The following is a 15,975-nucleotide window of genomic DNA, read 5'->3' on the forward strand; positions in this document are numbered from 1 at the left end:
TTTTAAAGAATCTATAAGGTTAGTACCCCCAAGGTCTTTTCTATTTTTAATATTTTATGTTATAAAAATCTTACAGTACTGACATTCTATGTTCTGTGTGTTCGGGTTCTATTATTATTAGGGAATCATGACCCAATATTGTGCCCAGAATGTCCACATATACAGTCATAAATGCAGGAGTATGGGAGGGAGGAAAAGAAGGTATGAGGTAGAAATACAAAAGCTGTAAAATCATCTTTGGCTATTTGACCACATAATTCTCTTCTTCTTGTGCTGGGTTATTCTTTTTGTCATTTAATAAACTGACTCCAAAATTGCAAGAGAGAAGAAATTACAACTCCATGTCCTTTGTGCACCCTGAGGGATTATGGGATTTTACATAATTAAATATGAGCCATATAATTTTCCAGCTGCTCCCTTACATTGTGTGTTGCCCCCTCACCATTTTTTCAGATCCATTTAGAGTGAAAAACATGATTCCTTTTGACTAGAGCTCCCTCCTCCTTGACTTTCTGGGTAAGGTACGTCTCTTCCCCCTGCTCAACCTCTTTGCAGGCAAGGCAAGTTTCTTTGCTGTCTTTCTCTTGCCCCTTTCTCTCTCTTTTGTCTGATTGGTGTTTCCAATATTACTAGGGTCTTCACATCTCACTGAATGTCACTTTAAAGATCATATAGGGCACATCACACCCTTTCATTTTACATAGGAAAAAGCTGACTCGTCCAGAGACACACAAAATGGAAGTGTCAGAGCTGGGTCCAGAGTCCATGTCCCTTGATTCTCAACTTGATTCCTTTGTGCTAAACCGTTCCCTGTAGTCACAGCACCAGAGCCCAACTCAGGCGAATAATAATATATTTATTGCCATCACACTGTAAGGTTGACAAAGCATTTTATTCAACACCACCCTGTCAAGCAGAGAGCACAGGTATTATTTTCCTTATTTGACAGATTCTAGATTGTAGGACGCCAAAGCTGGAAGGTCAACTAGTCCAAAATTTTCATTTTACAGAAAGGGAAACTGAGAACTACAGAGATGACAGGGATATATAGAGTAAGGATTTCAACTCTGGCTATTTTTGTGTTAAAATCAGTGAAAAGTCTTTTGGCACAAAAGATAGAGAGTACCAGACCTGGAGTCAAGAAGACTCATCTTCCTAAGTTCAAATCTGACCTCAAACACTAACTAAACTACAAGTCTCTTAACCCTGCTTGCCTCAGTTTCCTTGTCTATAAAATGAGTTAGAAAAGGAAATGGCAAACCCTTCCAATATCTTTGCCATGAAATTCCCGCCTCCCCCCCCCTCAAAAGGGGGGTTACGAGGAGTCAGGCACAGCTCAAAAATGACTGAACAATAATTTTGGCCTTAAAAATCAGTAAAAAGACTTACTATAGCATAGTGAGGAAACTAAGGTCTCTAGAGGTTCATTAATTTGCCCAAAGTCAAACAGCCAGCAAATGCCTGAAATAAGATTCAAAAATATCCAGTTTCTGTGGTTTAAGTTGAGAGCTCTTTCTATTTAGTATTTGAGATTTGAGCTGCCTCTATAGGCTCTAAACTTTTAACTAATTTATTTGTATTTATTCATTACTACATTGTGAAGACAGAGGTAGTCATTCCAGGCATGATGCTCTGGTGTTGCTATCACTATTCCAGAGAGGCTGCATTTCTGAACTACAGAGACTCAGATTTAAGGAACAACCTTCTTATTTCCAGATAACATGAATGAACTAGAGAAAGGAGTTCATATGTTCCAAAGGACAGACCCAGGTGTTCTGGGGGAGACGCTTTCTATAAAGTTGTTTTTCCATTCATAAGTAAGATGCTCCTGTTTGCTTTCACTTTAAAAGGGACATGAGGGGGACAGCTGGGTAGTTCAGTGGATTGAGAGCCAGGCCTAGAGACAGGAGGTCCTAGGTTCAAATCCGGCCTCAGACACTTCCCAGCTGTGTGACCCTGGGCAAGTCACTTAACCCCCATTGCCTACCCTTACCACTCTTCTACTTTGGAGCCAAAACACACTATTGACTCCAAGATGGAAGGTAAGGGCTTAAAAAATAAATAAACGAAAGGGACAGATGGTCATTCTGGTCATTAATTTGGACAATCTCTCTGCCTTTCTTTGCATCCTTATGTGTCTGTCTGCCTGTCTATTTCTCTTTCTGAATGTCTATATCTGTCTCTTTCTCTCCTCTCTTCTTCTCTCTGTCTCTCAACTTTGAGTAATGTCTCTCTTTATCTCTTGTGTCTGTCTCTTTCCAACACTCTTATGTCTTCCTGTTTCCACTGACTTCTGCTAAGATGAATAGCAGAAAGATCAGTATAAGCTAAAGGACTGGAGCTTTCTTGTAGAAGAATCCTTTAAAGGTGTCGTCCCATTCAAGAATAGAAATAAGTTTGCTGGGGGGCAGCTGGGTAGCTCAGTGGATTGAGAGTCAGGCCTAGAGATGGGAGGTCCTAGGTTCAAATCCAGCTTCCCAGCTGTGTGACCCTGGGCAAGTCACTTGATGCCCTTTGCCCACTCTTCCACCTAGGAACCAATACACAGAAGTTAAGGGTTTTAAAAAAAAGAAGTAAGTTTGCTGGTGGGCAATTTGAAAGAAAGGTATTGGGCAGAGAAATAAAATGAATGAGCAAGATAAAAAGAAATAGGGAGAGGCAGAGAAAGGGAGGAGAAAGAAACAGAAGAGGTGGCAGTAAGTAAAAGAGAAGGAATGAGATAAGAAGGAAGAGAGGAAAGGGGAAGAAAAGCAAGAAAGAGAGGAAGATAAGAGGAAAGAAAGGGAGAAAGAGTTGGAGAGATGCAGACAGAAATAGACAGAGAATGCTGTGAGAAAGATAGAGGTGGAGAGGGATAGAGAAAGAAGAAATGAGAGACAGAATCATAGTCAGGAACAAAAAGGAGAGACAGAGGGAAAGAGGGAAGAGAAAAAGAAAGGAGTTAAGAGACAGAAGGATGAAGGGAAAGGTGGGGAAGGGAAAAATAGAAGAAGAGAAAAAAGGAAGGGAGAAGAAGGAGAAAAAAGAGAGGAAAGGAGAACAGAGGGAAGATAATAATAAAGAGTAAATCAATATTAGCATCCATCTTCCTTTATGTATTGCATTATGATGGTTATTTGGTTTTTTCTCTTTCCTTCTCCCTTAATACCCCTGAGATATCCTACTCCTGGCCATCCATCCTATTCTCTCTATTTCCCAGAATGACGTTTGCCTTTAGCCCCTGATAGTTCCTTCTAGAGTGGGCATCCCTCTCCCCCAGTCCCTATCTCTTCCATCCTCCCCCATCTACTCCCCCCCAAACTGCTGCTTCTGGCAAAGGGAAGTGTGGTGGTGACAAGTTGTTAGCTTTCGCCTTCTCCTTCCATTCACACTTTCCTTTCTGTAATGGAGCTAATGACAACACATGAGCCGAAATCTTTCCAAAAGGGAAGAGAGAGAAAGAAAGAGACTGCAAAATAAACCTGTAATTTGAGCTGCCTTATTATTTCAGTCCTTAAGATGCAACAGATCGTGGGGCACAGAGAGATGAAAAGCAAAGTACTTATTTTAGCAAATGCCAGGGGAGGACATCCTTCCTCAGAAAGCTGGGCTGGAGAGAAAGCAAAACAAAAAAACAAAAAATGCTTTGAAACCCCCGGATGGGATTGAGGGAGAAAAGTGACACACGTACAAAGCCTTTATTTACCCTTATAGGTCAAATCTGATATCGGATATTCTAACATCTAATGTCTGTGGCAATTAAGATAAAATAAATATAATTTTATGATACAAAGAACATTGATCTGGGTTTGAAGAAAGGCTCTAACACTTACCACTCTGTGGCTTTAGACAAGTCATTTAACCTCTCTTAATTTTTGTTTCCCCTTCAGTATCAAGGGGATAATAAAAACATTTCCTTTACCTTCCACACAGGGTTATTGTGAAAATCAAAAGAATAGAAATGTTAGCAGTGGCAATTAGAGACAAAAAAGAAATTAAAGGAATTAAAATAGCCAATGAGGAAACTAAACTATCACTCTTTGCAGATAATATGATGGCATACTTAAAAAAATCCTGGAAATCACCTAAAGGCTAGTGGAAATAATTAACAACTTTAGTAAAGTTGCAGGGTACAAGATAAATCCATAAAAATCATCAACATCTCTTTATATTTCCAACAAAATTCAACAGCAGGAGTTAGAAAGAGAAACTTCATTTAAAATCACCTTAGACCAGGGTTCGGCAACGTATGGCTCTCGTGCCATATCTGGCTCTTTTGAGGGCCAGATACGGCTCTTTCTGCAGGAGCCATAAAGTCCATTTTTTTCAGGTGCAGTTACAGGAGCGCACGAGAGCACTGTACGGCTCTCATGAAATTACATTTAAAAAATGTGGCGTTTATGGCTCTCACGGCCAAAAAGGTTGCCGACCCCTGGTCTAGATAATATAAAATATTTAGGATTCTATCTGCCAAGACAAACACAAGAATTATATGAACACAACTACAAAACACTTTTCATACAATTAAAACTAGAACTAATTGGAAAACATTAATTGCTCATGGGTAGGATGAACTAACATAATAAAAATGACAATCTTACCCAAATTAATTTACTTATTCAGTGACATACCTTTTAAACTACCAAAAAAACTTTTTAATAGAATTGGAAAAATTATAGCAAAGTTCATCTGGAAGAACAAAAGATCAAGAATATAAAGAGAAATAATAAAAAATGTGAAGGATGGAGTACCAGATCCTAAACTATAGTACTATAAAGCAGTGGTCATCAAAACAATGTGGTACTAGCTAAGAGACAAAAGGGTGGATCAATGGAATAGACTAGGGCTAAATGACCTGAGCAAGCTAATGTTTGATAAACCTAAAGATCCCAGCTTTTGGGACAAGAACTCACTATTTGACAAAAACTGCTGGGAAAATTGAAAAACAATATGGGAAAAATTAGGTTTAAATCAACATCTTACACCTGCCTATACCAAGATAAATTCAAAATGGGTAAAAGACTTAAATATAAAGAGTGAAATCATAAATAAATTAGGTGAACATAGACTAATATACCAGTTATATCTGTAGGAAAGGAAAGAATTTAAGACAAAGCAAGAGATAGAGAACATTACAAAATGTAAAATTAATAATTCTAATTATATTGCATTAAAAATGTTTTGTACAGACCAAACCAAATGCAACCAAAATTAGTAGGGAAACAACAAACTGGGGAAAGAATTTATAATAAGATTATCTGGCAAAAGTCTAATTTCTGAAATATATAAGGAACTAAGTCAAATGTACAAGAAATAAAGCCATCCCCCAACTGACAAATAGTCAAAGGATGTGAATAAACAGTTTTCAGATGAAATCAAAACTATCAATAATCACATGAAAAACTGTTCTAAATCCCTCCAATTAGAGAAAAAGCAAATCAGACAACTCTAAGATACCACCTTATACCTAGCAGACTGGTAATATGGCAGCAAAGAAAAGTGATAAATGTTGGAAATGATGTGATAAAATTAGGGCACTAATATTCTGCTGATGGAGTTGTGTATTGGTCCAACCATTCTGGACGGCAATTTGGAATTATGCACAAAGGGCTTTAAAAGAATACCTGCCCTTTGATCCAGCCATACCACTGTTGATTTTTTACCCCAAAGAGATAAGGAAAAATACTTGTACAAAAATATTTATAGCCATAATCTTTGTGGTGGCAAAAAATTAGAAAATGAGGGGATGCCCTTCAATTGGGGAAGGTCTGAACAAATTGTGGTATCTGCTGGTGATAGAATACTATTGTGCTGAAAGGAATGATGAACTGTAATATTTCTATGTGAACTGGAATGACCTCCAGGAATTGATGCAGAGTGAAAGGAGCAGAACCAGGAGAACCTTATTTACAGAGACAGATACACTACTTCTTGAGGATGCCAAATTAAAATACTACTGCTTCTATTAGTATTGCTATCATTACTATTACTATTATGATTAAAACTGAATGCTACTGTTACTACCATTAATAATAATAATAGATGATGTTGGTGTGAAATGCCCAGTTGGGGGAAGTTGCCCAGAATAGAGTCCTTTGGTGTGAGATGGTTGCAGCCCTATGCTCCTCTGGGAGTCAATAGGAATAATAATAATAATAATAAATGGTGATAATGATGATAGTGACAACAATGGCAGCAATCAGAATAATAACAAGGAGAGGATTCCCGCCCAGGTTTTGTGAATGCTAAATATGTGATGTAAGAATTAACCTTGAAGACAAAGATTCATGCATTCAAGTCCTTCCTTTGACAAGTCTTTAACTGATTGTGTGAGCCTCAGCAAGTTATTGAATCCTTTGGTGCCCTGGAAACTCTAAAGATTATATGTTTCAGAGGTCCTCACCTACACTGGTTAAGGGGGTTTGCTCACCTAGAAATCCCTTATAATAATGAAGTCATAGGTTCATTCCCTATTTCTTTTCTATTTTGTGATGCTTTGAATACTTATATTCTATGGTTCTTTGGGAAAGCACAGGACCCCACAGGATCTTACCCTCAGGAATACATAGGTAGACTGACGAATTGCTATCTCCTTAGAGATACTGCAGGAAGGCACAAATGTGAACCTAAAAGGAAAGACACTTGCTGGGTCCTGGATGACTGTGACTGCACTAAATCATGGTATCAAGGATCCCTTCCCTCAACTTCATTTAATCCCATTCATTCATTCATTCATTCATTCATTCATTCATTCTTCACTGATAGATGATGGGACCCAACTAGAAATGCTAGGAACTCAAAATTGGTCTTCCTGATAATGCTTCAGCATCCTTGTTCCTTGGATCAACAATTTTCCCTATTGCTTTGAATATAGTAGGTACTTATTAAGTATCTGTTTATTTATATTAAAGTGAATAAGAAGGAAATATCTGAACAGTACATCAAAGAGAAACATCCTTCCTCTATATACAGAAATTCCATCTTTAGCTGCCCTTGAACCATGTGATCTATGGTTACTCAATTCAATTCATAAGATAATAGGATCATATAGTTATAGCTGGCAGTCACTTAATCAAATCCTCTTATTTACAGATAAGAACTCTAAGACTAAGAGCTATTGGACTCTATACTTTTCTTGATGTGGCATGAGATTACATTTGCTTCTCTAATGGTCATATTGCATTACTGACTCACATTAAAGTTTCTATGTGGTCCACTGAAATCTCCAGGCATTTTAGTCAACTGTAGTCCATGAATCCCAAATTGAGTAACTAAGTTTCATGACCTCTCCATAGAACCCCACAACTGATATAAAGGAGATTAATTTCATGTAACAAATCCTGGCAAGTAGGAGAGCACCTTCCCAATTCAGGAAATGGTACCTGGACTTGGGGTTTGAGGGCAGGACAGGGTTACAAGTCGATTCAATTCAGTGCAATTCAATTCATCTGACATTTATTAAATATCATATATATATATATATATATATGGCACAAATGTCCCTAGCTACAAGGCACAGACAATATAATGCAATGAGTAGAGTCATCAAAGTCAGGAAGATAAGATCTAGGTTCATATCCTACTTCTGACATATACTGGATGTGTGACTGTGAATAAGCCACTTCATCTCTCAAATTCCCAGGAAACTCACTAAGACCATGAGTTGTAGAATAGCTATAGATCTACATTATAAGAATGGATTTCCTCATCAATAGTTCCCTATAATATTGAAATTACAGTTCTAGTCCAAAAGCAACAATTTTTAAAACATTGTAATAGGGTCTGAGATATAAAACATAGATGATAATTACGCTGAACTCAAACAACTTACATTATAATAAGGAGAAAAGCATGGCCATACTTCCATCCTCTCTTGACCATTACTAGGGCTTGTAAAGAACTCATGGATTCATTTGTCTCCTCTACTGAACATAAACTCAATAAAGATAAAAGTCTACTTGTTTCTCCCAATTAGAATTTTCCCACTTTTCCCAAAAGTTATTATTTTATTATATTATTGCATTATATTAATGCAAATAGCTACAGGGAATAAAGTTCAACTGAAGAGAAAAAAATGGGAATCAATTCCCAACATCTGACGTTTTTTTACCGAACCTCAGAAATGTATTTAATCAGAGTTTAGACAAGGCAGAGGACATAAGGTCATAGTTTTAGAGCTAGATGGGATGAAGAGGGTATTTAATACAATGACCTCATTTCACAGATGAGGAAACAGGCTTGGAAAGATGGCGTGTTGCCCGAGGTCACACTGGTAGCAAATGGAAGAAGATGACCCAACATTATATCAAATTCCCACAAAGGAGAGCAGGCTCAGTTCCCCTGACCTTAACTTCAACCAAAGGCTAGAAAAGGATCATAATTCCAGAGCTACAAGGGCCATCTTCTTAGTCTAATCCCTCCATTTGGCAGTTAAAGAAATGAAGAACCATGGAGAGAGAAGTAAAATGGCATGCCCATGATGATACAGGTAGTAAGCCGTCAAATCAGCATTTGAATCCAGGGCCTCTTCATCCAGCCCTTCTCTCTAATATATTAAGATATATGCTTGTGTAAAGGAGTAAAATAGTACAATGGAAAGGACATTTTGCAAGTATTAGAGGAGCTGGGTTTTAGTCCCAGCTCCAAGAGTTATTAGGTGTATAATTTATATTAATTATGTCTTCCCTGAGGGCCTCAGTTTCTTCACTGGTAAAATGGGAGTGATGTTTTTTGCCTCATATATATCATTTTTTTTATATCCACCTCTTCCTCTTCTCTGACACTGCCACCACCTGAAACAGACCCACTTTACCTCAAATCTTAAATATTGTAATAGCCCATTGGTTGGTCGCTCTACTTCAAGTTTCTCCCCACTGCAGTCCACTCAGCTATCAAATTGATTTTCCCCACCATATCACACCCTCTCTTCCAATTCAATAAACACCAATGGCTCCCTATTGCCTTCTGGTTCAAATATAAAATATTCTGTTAGGCTTGTAAAGCCCTTCGTGATCTGGCACCTTTGTACTTTTAATAATCTTTTTATTCCTTACTCCCCCCTAGCTACTCTGTGATCCAGTGACATTGGACTCCTCCTTTTTCCTTGAATATAAGACCCAGTCTCTCCTGACAAAGTTTTCTCCCCCTCTTCTCCATTCTTGCTATACTTGGAATCCACTCTCATCCCCCAGCTTCTAGTTCCCCTGGTTTTCTTCAGGTTTTAGCTAACATTCATCCTTCCACAAGAAGCTTTTCCTGATCTTAGTGTTTTTCTTCTCAGATTATCCCTAATTTATCCTGTATATTTCTTGTTTTTATATAAGTGTTTACATGTTTCCTCCATTATTAGACCATGAGCTCCTTGAGAGCAGGGACCATCTCTGCTTTCTTTGATTCTCCAGTGCTTGGTACATAATCGGAATTTAATAAATGCTAATTAGTTGCCTCCAGAAAAGTAATGTGAGCTATTATTGTTGAAAATGAGACCACGTGTCTGAAAGGTCTTGAGAGTCACTAAAGTTCTCTACGTATGAGGAGCATAACTATCAATGAAGTCTTGCTCCCTGATCTTGTAACACCCTGGCACTTGCCCCAGCTCCCCAGCCCAGTGAGAGGGGGACCTACTTATCGTTCTCCCAGCAATGATGTATGTGACCATAAATGCCATCCCTCGATGATATAGCACCGAGCAGGGCCTGATAAAATATATTCCAGGAGTGATGGCACTTAGTACTGGACGATAGATCATTTCAATGACAGAGCGCTGATGATGGATAATACTGTAACCAACCTGACCCCTTTGGTTAAACGGGCCTTACACCTCAGTGAGCAATGGGGCAGTAATTCTCAGGAATGGAGAGAGACATGACACCAGCAGCTTGGTTTTCAGAAATGATTCCTGGCAGGTCGAGGAGGGACAGATGTATCCCAGCTCCACCTGGAGATGGAGCAGAGGTACCACGTGGGGCCATGGCTTCTCTTCTCACCTTCTGATAGCCCTGAGGATAGAGAACCATTGATAAATGAACTGGCTGAGAGAAGGATGAGAATCACCTCTTCAAGGTTTTGGTTGTGGCTTTTCAGTTGTTTGAAGTGGTGTCTGACTGTTTGATCCCATTTGGGGTGTTCTTGGCAAAAATACTGGAATGGTTTGCCATTTCTGTCTCCAGCTCATTTTTACAGTTGAGATAAACTGAGATAAACAGGATTAAGTGACTTGCCTAGGGTCTCCCAGTTAGTAAGTGTCTAAGGCTATATTTGGACTCAGATCTTCCTTACTTTAGACCCTGTGGAGCTCTATCCACTGTTCTACTTAGCTGCCCTAGCAACTGTAAAATATGAATAAGACTGCCAACCAAAATGTAAATGCACTCATTCTAGTCAAGAATTTTACCTAGGTTCAAAGAAACAATTGTATGAGTATAGAATGGGCATGATATAACTAAATAATTCTTCATTGGAAAAAGACGTATATATCCTAATGTGCTACCATAGATTCAGTATCATTCTCAATGTGACCAAATAGGAATAAAAAAAATTAGGGGATCCTAGGCCAAAATAACAGAAGTATAATATGCAGGAAAATAAAGCATAAGAACATAGGGTGGGAAGGGACCTTTGTCAAAAACTCTCCTTTTTTCTGGTTGAAGAAATGGAGACTCAGAGAAAGGAAATGACATATCCAAGTTGTGGCAGAGATAGGATTTGAACCTATGAACTTGGTTGCATAGTATTCTATCCGAATCAGGCCACATCTAAAGCACTGCTAAATTCTCAGGGACATATTTTGGGAAAGCCATTTACAAACCAGAGTCCTTTGAGAGGAGGGTATCCAAAAAGGTGAATCATTTAGAAAACACATTGAAAACTATTAGAACCACTAGGCAAGTAAAGTCATAGAATATTAGTGTTAGGGGAATGTTAGAGAAGACTGTCCAGCCATCTCCTTATAAAAACAAGGAAACAATGACCTTGATGGGCTTGCCAAAGGTCAGATAATGAGTCAGCAATATGATTACTGTCTTCAAATAGCTCAAGGGCTCCCATTTGAAAACAGAATTATCTGCATTCCACATAGCTCAAGAGTATAAGATTTTTTTTTAATGGACAAAAGTTATAGGAAGGCAGATTATATAGCTTGAAATATGGGAGACCTTCTTTATAATCAGAGCAATCAAAATGTAGAAGTTCTATTTAGGGGGTCACAAGCTACTCAGACCTGTAAATATTCATGTAGTGAGACTCAATGACTACCTCTTAGTGATGCTGTAGAAAAGATTCCTTTAGGGGTTTGGGCTTTCTTGTCTCTAGATTCCCCTTTCAGTTGTAGAATTCTATGCTTCTCTAGAGGCATCTAAATTCCTGCTCACTGCAGAGAGCAGATGTGGTGCCCAATACATGTCTTTCACAGACTTGCCAGGCTTTTGGTAGTCCTCCATATGAGCAAAATGCTCCAGGTGCATGAGGATGCATTCCATAGGTCAACTTTTAAAGAACTACCATCCACATTAGCAGAGGCACTTGGGTTCCAGTTCCACTATATGACCAACTGCTTAGAGCTTGTAAAAGTTCCTTTGCTTCCTCTGTAATATGATGGTGATGGATTAGATCACTGATGTCAAACTCTAATAGAAATTAAGGTAAATAATCTATTGATAAGGATGTTTGAAGGCCAAATACTGACTTAAAAAACCACATGTTAACATTATCTACGTTATATTGTTTTTATTCATTTTGCTAAATAGTTCCAAATTACATTTATTTAAACCCTTACCTTCTATCTTAGAATTAATACTGTATATTGGTTTCAAGGCAGAAGAGGGATCACGGTTAGGTAATCAGGGTTGTGACTTGCCCAGAGTCACATAGCTAGGAAATATCTGAGACCAGATATGAACCCAGGACCTCCCATCTCTAGGCCTGGCTCTCAATCCACTGAGTGACCCAGATTTCCCCTCCAATTACATTTTAATTTGGCTCAGGCCTCATTTGTTATAGGCTGCCAAGGGCCTATAGCCACTGTGTTTGCCACTTCTGGATAAGATAGTATCTAAGATCTCTTTCAATTCCAAAGTCGTTTTCAGATCAAACATTCTATATTTTAAAGTTCTAAAGTTTTTCCCTTGCCTTGTACCATGCTAAGCAATACAATGTACACTGCTGTCAATCTAGGCTACTAGGGAAGCAAGATTGGAATGGTGCTGAATCTTCACCGTTCCCCATTTTCCCAAGGATTTAGTAGAGAGCCTTTGATATAAAAATAGTCTTCTATAGGATTTTTACATTTCTCTCATTTTTTCCTGGAAGAAAGAAAAGGAGAGCATCCATCATGGGCTGTTTCTGAAAGTAAAAGCTCTAGTTTATGGGCTTTCCTGGGACTTAGCTAAGACCTTTTGGTGGAATTTTTCCAGATTTTCTCCAAAATCTTCACATCTCTATTCTTCTACTATATTACTTGTTTCAACATCACCAACAACCATATCCCATTCTCCTCACCCCCCCCCCAACACAGAGCACACTGGTTGTAGATGGGGCAGTTTCCTTCCCCAAAAGAGTCATTTTTTTGCCAGGCCCTTTTCAGGAACCAAGATCTCCTTCCTAAATTCCCACAGCATGCGTTCAAATGTAAGCCACACTTTCCCTCAACATTAGCTTTCATATGTTCCAAGGGCATCTCATAATTAATGCTAATAACAGTCTTTTTCTAGCATATTCCTATGTATACTTAAGAAAACATAGAGGAGAAAGAGCTAGCTTTAGAGTCTGGAAGACTTCAAGTTCAAGTCTGACCTCTGATACATGCTGCCTTTTGACCCTGGGCCAGTCATTTAAGGTCTTAGGGTTCCAGACAATTTCCTGAGGCTTAAATTGCAGGGCAAGTGCCTATCTGGGCAATTACTCATCAGGGAGTTATTGAGGCTTACTTTACCAGGACTTCTCTATACCAATGAAATCCTATTTTTTTTGTTTGTTTTAAAGAGATATCCTTCTATGGCTATGTAGTAATTAAGGACCAATGTGGTATCGAACACCTCATTAGCTACTATGGGAACTACAGAGCTCTTTCTCAATCCTTCACAAAGAGCTAGTAGCTTCAAAGCCACAGAAAATGATTTTAGGAGCCTTTCCTGGACCCAGACAGATGGAAGATATTTTGCACACTATCAGAGGTAAAAGGAATTTTAAAAAATAATCTAATAACATAGTCCATAGAATCACGGAGCTGGGATAGACTTTAGAGGCTAACCAGGTCAATCTACATCCAATCTAGGATCCTCTCTGTGAAGTTCCCAATAACTCAATGACCCAGCCCTTACCTGAAAGGCTCCATTTTCTTAGAGGTTTTTTTTACTTTGTTTCCTTGACATGAAGATTGTGTCTAGTTTTCAGTAACAGTCACACAAAGCTCCTAATACTGTCCTGTGGGCCCAGCAGAACAAGTCAACTCTTACTTCCATTTAATAGCTCTTCAGTGTCTTCAAGAATGCTGCCATTTTTCCTTTGTCATCTACTCATTTCCATCATCTTTAATATATTCTTGGGTGGCATGACATAAAAATCCCTAAACTGAGTTCTAATTAGGTTTTTTTAAAGCCTTACCTTCTATTTTAGAATCAATCCTAAGTATTGGTTCCAAGGTTTCAGAAGAGTGGTGAAGGCTAGGCAATTGCTGTTAAATGACTTGCCCAGGGTCACAGAGCTAGAAAGTATCTACCTAGTTGCCCTGGAAATTGGATATTTTGCTTAGTAAGTTTTTAATAAATGAATGTGACATAAAATTTAAGTGAACTGAGTTGAACGGATGCTTCAACTAAATAAGAGAAATTTTAGGAGGATCAGCAAAACTGTTTAAAAGGACAGCTTTTGCAAGGACATACAGATCTAGAAGAAAAGTCTTACTGAATGGAAAGGCATTCTTTCACTTGGTCTAAAGAGGGTCTGAGTTTCAAAGATATATCATTTTCCACATCATCTACAAAGGCTTTCAGAGGAGACAAGGAGGAGCTCCAGGAATAGAAAGTGAGTGAATGCTCTGAATCTCCCATGAGTTTCCTCTGAAGCTTGAGAGATTTTATAGAAGCATTAGAAAAACCAGGTCACCCTCCACTACGAAGACTTCTATAACCACTATGGGAGCCTCCTAACAAGTATACAGAAGGCTGGGAGAGGAAAGCCTAGTTGGGACATCTCATTAGAGTCGCACGAGCAAGAATCAAGAGGAGAGGAGATGAATACTGGAGGGACAGAGTAGAAAGTTGGTCAGGTATGGCTGGTGCTTGGCACAACTGGACTCCATTGGGACTGAACATCAATTCTGTCCACTAAATCTTGACAGAACTTTTGAGTTAGGTGAGCAGGAGTATATTTGATTGGTGGTGACATTCCCCTGACTAGGAATCCATATAAATGAAAAATGTCCCTTCTCCCTTCTCTCTTCTCCAAGAGGGCATACATCTCAACCAAAGTTTTTCTGTTCTATACATTTGTTTCTAATTCCTGATTTAATTACTGTTTTAATGCCAGATTACTCTAGATAAAATATGATTGATCCAATCACTTCTTATTTGTTTCATTTTTTGTGAAAAGGGAATTGCAAAAAAGAACAAGAATGACTATTCTTGGTGTACATAAATTTAGATACTGACTCAGGTATGAGGAATGATATGACAGAAAATGATATTGATTAATTTTGTTTAATAAGCATTCCAAAATGATTTAAACTGAGTCCAGGGCTTTTGCCCTTAAGTGAAAGCAAGTCAATAGTCATTGACTTCTGGTAGAAGGCTTGGTTCTTGAGTCACATTGTCTCCTCCTTTGATTACCCTTCCCTCTAATACATGCGCAGGAGAAAAGGCTCTACAGGTGAGGATTTGAGGGCAGTGACTAAAGAGTAATTTATGCCCAGTAGGAAGAGAAATAAGTGTCTAGATCCAGACAGAAATGCCTACATTCCAAAGGTAGATACCAGAGGAGGGAGAGGGTAGTACTCTTCATTTTCATTTTAAGCAAACACACTTCCAAAGACAAATAATAAAAAGGCTATACAAGTATTTTCAAAACCTTCCAAATGAAATAAGGGTTAAATATGTTCTACTTGGCCCCAGAGAGTAGAACTAAAAACAATGAGTGAAAGTTACAGGGTGACATATTTAATTTTCATGTGGGGTTGAGGCAGATGGATTGCTTAATAAATAGAACTAAGAAAGAGAAGATTCATCTTCCTGAGTTCAAATCTGGTCTCAGACACTCACAAGATATGTGATCCTGGGCAAATCCCTTCCAGTGAGGGGCAAACTATGGCCTGCAGGCCAGATGCGAGGGGGGGGGGCCCTGAAATGTTCTACCAGGCTGCAAGACATTATTCCTAATCTGATGAATACGAGTAGGATACAATACAATGAAACTTCGAAAGAGTTGCCTTAGAAACAGTCTGATAGATGAGCATTTTCTTTCCTTTGGTCCCCTCTTTAAAAAGTTTGTCCATCAATCTGCTCCTGTTTGCCTCAGTTCCTTATTTCTAAAATGAATTGAAGAAGGTAATGGCAAACCATTCCAATATCTTTGCCAAGAAAACCCCAAATACAGTCATGAAGAATCTGACATAATTGAACAGCAACAAAAACAGCATAATTATTAGCATTTATATAATACTCTAAGATTTGAGAAGTACTTTATCTATGTTAACTCATTCCATCCCCAGAATAACCCTGGGAGGGAGATGCTATTCTTATCTCCTTTTGACACTGGAGCTTATTTTTTTCTCTCTTGTTTACTCATTTTATTTACTTTTTTTCCTTCTACCTGATGGACTCTTTAGACTTGTCCCTCTGTTTATTTACTTAGCCAGAGTGTTTGAGTTTTTCTTCCCTGAGACTAAATCTTCTCTCTTCTCAATCTTTTGCTGGTAAACTGAATTTCACTGGATGAGCTAACTTGCTGAGCTGACTTGGCCTGGGACAAATTTTTCACTTGGCCAGTGGACTAAGGGTATCCAGC

Source organism: Gracilinanus agilis, chromosome 1 (genome assembly GCF_016433145.1).
Source record: "Gracilinanus agilis isolate LMUSP501 chromosome 1, AgileGrace, whole genome shotgun sequence".
NCBI lineage: Eukaryota > Metazoa > Chordata > Mammalia > Didelphimorphia > Didelphidae > Gracilinanus > Gracilinanus agilis.